This window comes from Schistocerca americana, unplaced genomic scaffold (genome assembly GCF_021461395.2).
Source record: "Schistocerca americana isolate TAMUIC-IGC-003095 unplaced genomic scaffold, iqSchAmer2.1 HiC_scaffold_1428, whole genome shotgun sequence".
NCBI classification, from domain to species: Eukaryota; Metazoa; Arthropoda; class Insecta; order Orthoptera; family Acrididae; genus Schistocerca; species Schistocerca americana.
In genome coordinates this window covers 24,135-30,134 of record NW_025725510.1, presented here as the reverse complement: position 1 = coordinate 30,134, position 6,000 = coordinate 24,135, and the positions used below count along the sequence as shown (strand labels likewise).

Sequence of the window (6,000 nt, the reverse complement as noted above, 5' to 3'; positions counted from 1 at the left end):
ATATGTGAGCTCAAGGAGGTTACACTTGAAGAAAAAGCGCCAGGTTAACGCGATCACAGCAAAACCGCCGGCAGCTACGGGATTCGAAACCGCGCCTACAGAGATACTGGTGCCTTAAACCAGCGCCTTAAAGCGCTCGGCCACGCTACATGCGCTGCTTGGTGCGCCAGTGTTCCTAGCATTTGTACAAACAGTGCACGCCACAGCTTCCTGTTCTGCTGGGACTGGCTGCTCATCCATCGCACTTCAAACAACTGCCCTTTTCGACTACAGAGAGCAGCGGACGTCTGCGCTCTGGGAGGCGACATTACGTGTTGGGGATGAAGTGGTAGTGCAAACTGCGGCCTGCGGAACACGAGTGAAAAAATCAACAGAGTACTGTCATTTCGAGTACTCGTCATTGCAACGGCAGCAAGGCAAAACTTTCAAAATTGCCGTGACCAGGATTCGAACCTGGGTTATTGCGGCCACAACGCAATGTCCTAACCACTAGACGATCACGGCCATGGCCACGGAGGCGCACGCGAAGGCAGCTGGCTCGAATGCAAGTGGCGATACCCAGCAAAGCCTAGGCCAAGGTGTACGCCACAGCAGTGTCAGACACGGTCTCCATCACATGTATACGAGCAAATGAACGTGCCTGCGCTGTCAGGACACTAACTACAGTGGTTAGCTGCATTCACCTCCGTGGCAATGTCTTGCAGTCCTCCAAGCCTCTTGACTACAGGTACCGGTATGTGGCTCGATAACAAGTGGATAGACGCCGCATCTCTCTCGCCGTCAGGTGTTGCCGCGAGTCATACTTAACGTAGCTTTCTGCACGCGTCAGCGTAGCGTCAGTCGAGCAAAGTCGAGACAAGTCGCATAAGAGGAGCAATAAAAACGCGCAATTCCGGTACCGGGAATCGAACCCGGGCCTCCTGGGTGAGAGCCAGGTATCCTAGCCACTAGACCACACCGGATAACGACGGCAGTGCTCTTTCCAGCGAACGCAGCAGCCACCCACGGTTGACTGACGACAACTGTAAAAAATCCACTCTCTCGCGTTATAGAACGGCGTGCTCCGGACGCATTTCGTGGAGACGAACGCCAGCAATGATGAGAGCAAAAGGTGCCTGAAAATCCTGTCGTTGCACCACGCACTGTTCTACGACAATTCACCAAGCAGACGCTCACGCCTTGTTGTGCTGTTTCCTTTGCGGGCAATGAGTGCATCTGCCTTCGACACAGGAAACATTACACGTTTGGCAGCTGTGGGATTCGAACCCACGCCTCCGAAGAGAATGGTGCCTGAAACCAGCGCCTTAGACCGCTCGGCCACGCTACCTACACAACACGCGCGTCACAAGAGCTGCGTCCCACTCCACGAGAACACACCGCAACGGCACAAAAATGAGACGTAAAAAGTGGCAACGGTGGGATTCGAACCCACGCCTCCGAAGAGACTGGTGCCTAAAACCAGCGCCTTAGACCGCTCGGCCACGTTACCGTTGGGGCAGCAGCGGCAAAACGTTTCCTTTGTACTACAAAGATCACTTCGAAATGGAAGTATCTTGGCAATCGCCGTGCCATGTATTTCCACTGCTCTCCCACTGGAAGCGTCTCTTTAGGCCATCCACAGCAAGAAAAAGCCGTGCCCGCCGTATGGTAGCGACGCCACTTGTCTGTAGCTGTCGCAGTTAAGGAGACAGCGTCAAGAGACGTTTTCGTACCGTGACCAGGTTTCGAACCTGGGCCTTCCGTAACCACTAAAGTATCGTAGCTGTAACTGTCAGGCGGAGCTAGAATGCTCCATGTATCAAACATATGTGAGCTCAAGGAGGTTACACTTGAAGAAAAAGCGCCAGGTTAACGCGATCACAGCAAAACCGCCGGCAGCTACGGGATTCGAAACCGCGCCTACAGAGATACTGGTGCCTTAAACCAGCGCCTTAAAGCGCTCGGCCACGCTACATGCGCTGCTTGGTGCGCCAGTGTTCCTAGCATTTGTACAAACAGTGCACGCCACAGCTTCCTGTTCTGCTGGGACTGGCTGCTCATCCATCGCACTTCAAACAACTGCCCTTTTCGACTACAGAGAGCAGCGGACGTCTGCGCTCTGGGAGGCGACATTACGTGTTGGGGATGAAGTGGTAGTGCAAACTGCGGCCTGCGGAACACGAGTGAAAAAATCAACAGAGTACTGTCATTTCGAGTACTCGTCATTGCAACGGCAGCAAGGCAAAACTTTCAAAATTGCCGTGACCAGGATTCGAACCTGGGTTATTGCGGCCACAACGCAATGTCCTAACCACTAGACGATCACGGCCATGGCCACGGAGGCGCACGCGAAGGCAGCTGGCTCGAATGCAAGTGGCGATACCCAGCAAAGCCTAGGCCAAGGTGTACGCCACAGCAGTGTCAGACACGGTCTCCATCACATGTATACGAGCAAATGAACGTGCCTGCGCTGTCAGGACACTAACTACAGTGGTTAGCTGCATTCACCTCCGTGGCAATGTCTTGCAGTCCTCCAAGCCTCTTGACTACAGGTACCGGTATGTGGCTCGATAACAAGTGGATAGACGCCGCATCTCTCTCGCCGTCAGGTGTTGCCGCGAGTCATACTTAACGTAGCTTTCTGCACGCGTCAGCGTAGCGTCAGTCGAGCAAAGTCGAGACAAGTCGCATAAGAGGAGCAATAAAAACGCGCAATTCCGGTACCGGGAATCGAACCCGGGCCTCCTGGGTGAGAGCCAGGTATCCTAGCCACTAGACCACACCGGATAACGACGGCAGTGCTCTTTCCAGCGAACGCAGCAGCCACCCACGGTTGACTGACGACAACTGTAAAAAATCCACTCTCTCGCGTTATAGAACGGCGTGCTCCGGACGCATTTCGTGGAGACGAACGCCAGCAATGATGAGAGCAAAAGGTGCCTGAAAATCCTGTCGTTGCACCACGCACTGTTCTACGACAATTCACCAAGCAGACGCTCACGCCTTGTTGTGCTGTTTCCTTTGCGGGCAATGAGTGCATCTGCCTTCGACACAGGAAACATTACACGTTTGGCAGCTGTGGGATTCGAACCCACGCCTCCGAAGAGAATGGTGCCTGAAACCAGCGCCTTAGACCGCTCGGCCACGCTACCTACACAACACGCGCGTCACAAGAGCTGCGTCCCACTCCACGAGAACACACCGCAACGGCACAAAAATGAGACGTAAAAAGTGGCAACGGTGGGATTCGAACCCACGCCTCCGAAGAGACTGGTGCCTAAAACCAGCGCCTTAGACCGCTCGGCCACGTTACCGTTGGGGCAGCAGCGGCAAAACGTTTCCTTTGTACTACAAAGATCACTTCGAAATGGAAGTATCTTGGCAATCGCCGTGCCATGTATTTCCACTGCTCTCCCACTGGAAGCGTCTCTTTAGGCCATCCACAGCAAGAAAAAGCCGTGCCCGCCGTATGGTAGCGACGCCACTTGTCTGTAACTGTCGCAGTTAAGGAGACAGCGTCAAGAGACGTTTTCGTACCGTGACCAGGTTTCGAACCTGGGCCTTCCGTAACCACTAAAGTATCGTAGCTGTAACTGTCAGGCGGAGCTAGAATGCTCCATGTATCAAACATATGTGAGCTCAAGGAGGTTACACTTGAAGAAAAAGCGCCAGGTTAACGCGATCACAGCAAAACCGCCGGCAGCTACGGGATTCGAAACCGCGCCTACAGAGATACTGGTGCCTTAAACCAGCGCCTTAAAGCGCTCGGCCACGCTACATGCGCTGCTTGGTGCGCCAGTGTTCCTAGCATTTGTACAAACAGTGCACGCCACAGCTTCCTGTTCTGCTGGGACTGGCTGCTCATCCATCGCACTTCAAACAACTGCCCTTTTCGACTACAGAGAGCAGCGGACGTCTGCGCTCTGGGAGGCGACATTACGTGTTGGGGATGAAGTGGTAGTGCAAACTGCGGCCTGCGGAACACGAGTGAAAAAATCAACAGAGTACTGTCATTTCGAGTACTCGTCATTGCAACGGCAGCAAGGCAAAACTTTCAAAATTGCCGTGACCAGGATTCGAACCTGGGTTATTGCGGCCACAACGCAATGTCCTAACCACTAGACGATCACGGCCATGGCCACGGAGGCGCACGCGAAGGCAGCTGGCTCGAATGCAAGTGGCGATACCCAGCAAAGCCTAGGCCAAGGTGTACGCCACAGCAGTGTCAGACACGGTCTCCATCACATGTATACGAGCAAATGAACGTGCCTGCGCTGTCAGGACACTAACTACAGTGGTTAGCTGCATTCACCTCCGTGGCAATGTCTTGCAGTCCTCCAAGCCTCTTGACTACAGGTACCGGTATGTGGCTCGATAACAAGTGGATAGACGCCGCATCTCTCTCGCCGTCAGGTGTTGCCGCGAGTCATACTTAACGTAGCTTTCTGCACGCGTCAGCGTAGCGTCAGTCGAGCAAAGTCGAGACAAGTCGCATAAGAGGAGCAATAAAAACGCGCAATTCCGGTACCGGGAATCGAACCCGGGCCTCCTGGGTGAGAGCCAGGTATCCTAGCCACTAGACCACACCGGATAACGACGGCAGTGCTCTTTCCAGCGAACGCAGCAGCCACCCACGGTTGACTGACGACAACTGTAAAAAATCCACTCTCTCGCGTTATAGAACGGCGTGCTCCGGACGCATTTCGTGGAGACGAACGCCAGCAATGATGAGAGCAAAAGGTGCCTGAAAATCCTGTCGTTGCACCACGCACTGTTCTACGACAATTCACCAAGCAGACGCTCACGCCTTGTTGTGCTGTTTCCTTTGCGGGCAATGAGTGCATCTGCCTTCGACACAGGAAACATTACACGTTTGGCAGCTGTGGGATTCGAACCCACGCCTCCGAAGAGAATGGTGCCTGAAACCAGCGCCTTAGACCGCTCGGCCACGCTACCTACACAACACGCGCGTCACAAGAGCTGCGTCCCACTCCACGAGAACACACCGCAACGGCACAAAAATGAGACGTAAAAAGTGGCAACGGTGGGATTCGAACCCACGCCTCCGAAGAGACTGGTGCCTAAAACCAGCGCCTTAGACCGCTCGGCCACGTTACCGTTGGGGCAGCAGCGGCAAAACGTTTCCTTTGTACTACAAAGATCACTTCGAAATGGAAGTATCTTGGCAATCGCCGTGCCATGTATTTCCACTGCTCTCCCACTGGAAGCGTCTCTTTAGGCCATCCACAGCAAGAAAAAGCCGTGCCCGCCGTATGGTAGCGACGCCACTTGTCTGTAGCTGTCGCAGTTAAGGAGACAGCGTCAAGAGACGTTTTCGTACCGTGACCAGGTTTCGAACCTGGGCCTTCCGTAACCACTAAAGTATCGTAGCTGTAACTGTCAGGCGGAGCTAGAATGCTCCATGTATCAAACATATGTGAGCTCAAGGAGGTTACACTTGAAGAAAAAGCGCCAGGTTAACGCGATCACAGCAAAACCGCCGGCAGCTACGGGATTCGAAACCGCGCCTACAGAGATACTGGTGCCTTAAACCAGCGCCTTAAAGCGCTCGGCCACGCTACATGCGCTGCTTGGTGCGCCAGTGTTCCTAGCATTTGTACAAACAGTGCACGCCACAGCTTCCTGTTCTGCTGGGACTGGCTGCTCATCCATCGCACTTCAAACAACTGCCCTTTTCGACTACAGAGAGCAGCGGACGTCTGCGCTCTGGGAGGCGACATTACGTGTTGGGGATGAAGTGGTAGTGCAAACTGCGGCCTGCGGAACACGAGTGAAAAAATCAACAGAGTACTGTCATTTCGAGTACTCGTCATTGCAACGGCAGCAAGGCAAAACTTTCAAAATTGCCGTGACCAGGATTCGAACCTGGGTTATTGCGGCCACAACGCAATGTCCTAACCACTAGACGATCACGGCCATGGCCACGGAGGCGCACGCGAAGGCAGCTGGCTCGAATGCAAGTGGCGATACCCAGCAAAGCCTAGGCCAAGGTGTACGCCA

General features: G+C 54.0%; 13 non-coding genes across 13 annotated transcripts; all 13 read right to left on the bottom strand.

Annotated features, from left to right (window-relative positions):
* Positions 1–432: 432 nt before the first annotated feature.
* Trnah-gug lies at positions 433–504 on the bottom strand. Its single transcript has one exon. It is a non-coding gene; the product is annotated as a tRNA-His (tRNA).
* Positions 505–890: 386 nt separating this feature from the next.
* On the bottom strand, positions 891–962 carry Trnae-cuc. Its single transcript has one exon. It is a non-coding gene; the product is annotated as a tRNA-Glu (tRNA).
* Positions 963–1,245: 283 nt separating this feature from the next.
* On the bottom strand, positions 1,246–1,327 carry Trnal-cag. The gene has a single exon. It is a non-coding gene; the product is annotated as a tRNA-Leu (tRNA).
* Positions 1,328–1,407: 80 nt separating this feature from the next.
* Trnal-uag lies at positions 1,408–1,489 on the bottom strand. Its single transcript has one exon. It is a non-coding gene; the product is annotated as a tRNA-Leu (tRNA).
* A 747-nt stretch (positions 1,490–2,236) lies between these two features.
* On the bottom strand, positions 2,237–2,308 carry Trnah-gug. Its single transcript has one exon. It is a non-coding gene; the product is annotated as a tRNA-His (tRNA).
* Positions 2,309–2,694: 386 nt separating this feature from the next.
* Positions 2,695–2,766, bottom strand: Trnae-cuc. The gene has a single exon. It is a non-coding gene; the product is annotated as a tRNA-Glu (tRNA).
* Positions 2,767–3,049: 283 nt separating this feature from the next.
* Trnal-cag lies at positions 3,050–3,131 on the bottom strand. The gene has a single exon. It is a non-coding gene; the product is annotated as a tRNA-Leu (tRNA).
* Positions 3,132–3,211: 80 nt separating this feature from the next.
* Positions 3,212–3,293, bottom strand: Trnal-uag. The gene has a single exon. It is a non-coding gene; the product is annotated as a tRNA-Leu (tRNA).
* Positions 3,294–4,040: 747 nt separating this feature from the next.
* On the bottom strand, positions 4,041–4,112 carry Trnah-gug. The gene has a single exon. It is a non-coding gene; the product is annotated as a tRNA-His (tRNA).
* Positions 4,113–4,498: 386 nt separating this feature from the next.
* Trnae-cuc lies at positions 4,499–4,570 on the bottom strand. The gene has a single exon. It is a non-coding gene; the product is annotated as a tRNA-Glu (tRNA).
* A 283-nt stretch (positions 4,571–4,853) lies between these two features.
* On the bottom strand, positions 4,854–4,935 carry Trnal-cag. The gene has a single exon. It is a non-coding gene; the product is annotated as a tRNA-Leu (tRNA).
* An 80-nt stretch (positions 4,936–5,015) lies between these two features.
* On the bottom strand, positions 5,016–5,097 carry Trnal-uag. Its single transcript has one exon. It is a non-coding gene; the product is annotated as a tRNA-Leu (tRNA).
* A 747-nt stretch (positions 5,098–5,844) lies between these two features.
* Positions 5,845–5,916, bottom strand: Trnah-gug. The gene has a single exon. It is a non-coding gene; the product is annotated as a tRNA-His (tRNA).
* Positions 5,917–6,000: the final 84 nt, after the last annotated feature.